This window comes from Rhagoletis pomonella, unplaced genomic scaffold, assembly GCF_013731165.1.
Source record: "Rhagoletis pomonella isolate Grant_MI unplaced genomic scaffold, Rhpom_1.0 Rhpom_scaffold_00005, whole genome shotgun sequence".
Classification (NCBI taxonomy): domain Eukaryota; kingdom Metazoa; phylum Arthropoda; class Insecta; order Diptera; family Tephritidae; genus Rhagoletis; species Rhagoletis pomonella.
Window position 1 is genome coordinate 75,566,871 of NW_023458559.1, and position 3,753 is coordinate 75,570,623.

Consider the following 3,753-nt stretch of genomic DNA (forward strand, 5'->3'; position numbering starts at 1 on the left):
TAGCCACCTATTTTTGAAATTAAGAGATTTACTTACTTTATAAGATATCGAAATCCAAATTTTTTTATATTTATTTCCAAAATATTATTTTTAAAGCTATCCAAATAACCAAATTTGATACCCAAACCTTGAAAATTTTAAAAAATGTATGCATTCTGGGCAAAGCTCGGTCCACCTCGTGCTATTCTTTTATATAACCAAAACTACCGTAAACCGTTCAAAAATTACAAAGACAGCTCTCTGAAAAAAATTATTACTTTCTTTTCGGGTTGAAAAAAATTTACTAAGACCTTTGCTTTAAACTGTATTACAGTGGATTTATTAGCGTACTTGCAGAAAATAAAAAACTAGTTTGTCGTTAAAAGCTGAGATAGGATAGTTTATTTGATAGCGCTAAGTTAGAACAAAGTTAAGATAGTTCATCCAATTTAGGACACTCTTTTGCAAGCCTTTGAATCAGGATAGATTAACGGCTCTCGACTAATTGAAATAAAGTAGTCCGGGGCCATCGATATGTAGAAGTTATCTTGTGTTTTGGTTACAAGAATTTCAAAATTTATTTAAAGAAAATGGGTTTCGCTGAACTTGTCGGTTTGATGAAAAGTTTCTAAGGTATGAATTTTGCTTTCGCTTCTTCTGATCATCTGGTCGCACTGATCAGCACCAACGGTAGCGCCTGGCACCTCTAGCTCGGCTATCACCGATGGTCTGGTTGGATGATTGCTTTTCATTGCCACTTCTGTTACCTTTAGCTTCATATGTGCACATATATGTATATTTATTTATATGTACTATGTTTTCATTGCGCGCAGTTCACTTAGCTAGCCAGGCGGCGGCAAGTGAGAAGCAACAAGCGCCGCACTCACGATTTCAAGGTATGCGACATGTTTGTGTCATTAGCACGTCATTTACCCTTGAACTTATAAGCAGCTGAGTAGGTGGGTTGCTAAAGAGATATATATGTATTTTAATGGCTAGCTGATAGACAGCACAGCAAAATAAATGATTTACTTTATCGACCTGAAGGATGAGTTGTCGTTTTTTGCGAATATTTCATATGGGAGCCAAGAGCCAAGGCAATTCATTTAAAAGAGAAGACCAGGGGGCACTCAATTTGGTTTAATCATTTGTCTTCTCGAATCAGAAAATTAATTGCGAGCAGCGTTGTCGTTTCGATACAATAGTATCATTTTTAACACTTTGTTTCTAAATTTTTAGATTTGATACTTTTTTGTTCACAAATGCCCCATTTAGATACCTTTGCTGGCAGAAATGAATTTTTGAAAACTATGAATAATATTACTAGTTTATACATAGGCAAATTCTTGTTTTCCATCTAAATTGCTGGTGAAATCGGCTGTTGAAATTTTGAATGTATTTATAAGTTTGATTTGGTAACTCTTATAATGGAAATACAATCCGGAATTTTTCTGTACACGCCGCTGTTTTGGAGCCCTTGCGTCGCTCGTTTGTGTGATGTGTGTGGTTGTTTATACTAAATTACACAGTTATTGCGCTTAATCTCATTTCGATATTTTGTGCATGCATTGTACAATTGCTTATGGCGACAACTACGCAATTTTAAGACGCAGTTCTTAAAAAAAATTTTACGCTTTCTACTACGGTTTTCTACGGTTTTGTGCTGAAAGAGTACAAGGCAACCCATGTTTGCAACAGAAATATACGCCCGTTCCATTATTTCTTGAGGAAAGAATGAGGCAACAGGCTGTGAAGTATCAGATGTTCCTTGGACATACACAATTTTTTCTTGGCCGTTTTCTTAAGAGCTGGACATTAAGTTTAACTATGGATTAAATTATAAAATTTTATTTAGTATTTGTTTTTCAAATAAAAGTTAAAAGAAACACCATTTGTGTTTGCCTTTAGTACTTTTTGATACTTTTTCTGCTTGGCAACTGATACTTCTTTTTTCAAGGCCGCGGCAACACTGATTGCGAGCAATGAAACAGCATTTGCCTTGTTTGTGTTTACTTTTCCTATGCTCTAGTTTTGCTAAGTAATTAAAAACCATTATCAGTTGAAATTGGCTCTTTCAATAACCATACTAAAGTATCCATTATATGGCTCGTAGGAGTACATTCCCTGCCAATGCTGCTTCTTTACATTCTTATTTGTGTGCACTTGCAGTTATTCTCCTGCTCTGCTTTTATCTAATCAATATAAGGTATCAGTCTTATTTATTATTTTCATTCAACTTTGTGCTAGGGTTTCTTTTTCCAGTAAGATTCTTCTACCAATTAGGAGAAATTAAGATGAAAACTGAAAAAATGCAGCATACGTCTGCTTATGTGTGCTAATGCAGTCGGTTTATTTTCATTTAACGTGATACGTATACATGTGTAGTCAGAGAATAAATGTATTCGGCTAACATGTACGAGTATGTACATGCGTATGGGCATAAGTAAAATACGTTCAAAGCAGCTTATTGAAATCGCTTAGGTTTCGGTGGCTGAATTAAAGAGCGCTGAAAGCGGAAGCCACATACTAAATTTAATTAGAGCAGGAATTTAAATAATGATGCAAATAAATATAGAGGTATCCACATCGATATCATGGTGCTAGAAACATTGATTAAATGATAAATTTATCCATTAAAATAGTAATAACTATTGGCTGAGGTAACGCACTGATTCCAAGGAATCTACTGTGCCCTCTTACTCCTTACAACTCCTCATCAATCCCTGACCCCATTAAAAAATCCAAAGGTTGTGCATATTTTTTGGCTCTTGTATACATAAATCGATTAAGCCGTCCGTCCTTCTGTGCCTCTGTGCACACGATAACTCAGGTAAAAATTTAGATGCCTAACGAAATTTAGTACAAGTATTTTTTTGAGCCAAGGACGGATGATTTTGAAAATGGGAAAAATTGGACAATAACCACGCCTAATTTCCATGTAACGGTAGGTTGCAGAAATACGAAATCTGCGATATTTTTTAGTAACTACTGAAGGTTGTTCACTCAAACTTATATCTACAATGATCTTAAAGAATATTTTAAATTTTTGGAAAATAATCGTAGCCACGCCCACTCATGATTACATGTGCATATAACGATAAGAGCTTCACCAATTTCTCCTAAAATTGGAACATTTGTTCTTGGGAAAACATACCAAACTGCTAAAAATTAAAAAAAAAATCGGACAATAACCACACGCCCTCATCCCATATACGGAAGCTAACTTATTCAAAACTGATCTTGTGAATACCTACTGAAAATAGGTGTTACACCGCCCACTTATAAACCCATATGTATACCTCGGTAATCGTTCTATCAATATGTACCAAACTCGTTATAATTATTTTACTTGACACAGAAAAGCAACCTGTTGAAAATTTTTGAAATCGAACTTAAATTAGGCCCACTTTTCATATAGCGGAAACTTCGATATTTCGAAATTTAAGGACGCAAATTTACTCAAAGTTGATACTCACAACAATCGCTTAAAAAGAAATAACATTATTGGGGAATTTCGGAAAATAGGCGTGGTACTTCCCACTATAAACTACCTAAGTTTATCACATTAAGTCTAACTGAAGATACCAGCGAAATTGTTTGAAATAAGGTTAAAACCATCCTGCTTACCACATAACGGTTGTTTTCAGAAATGTTAAAAAACTATATTTAATACGTGCGCCGGATATTTAATGTTCGGCAAAATTTAGAATATGTATGGTAATAAATAATTCAACATATTCGACCACTCTAATGTGCGTTTATATTTGCATACAC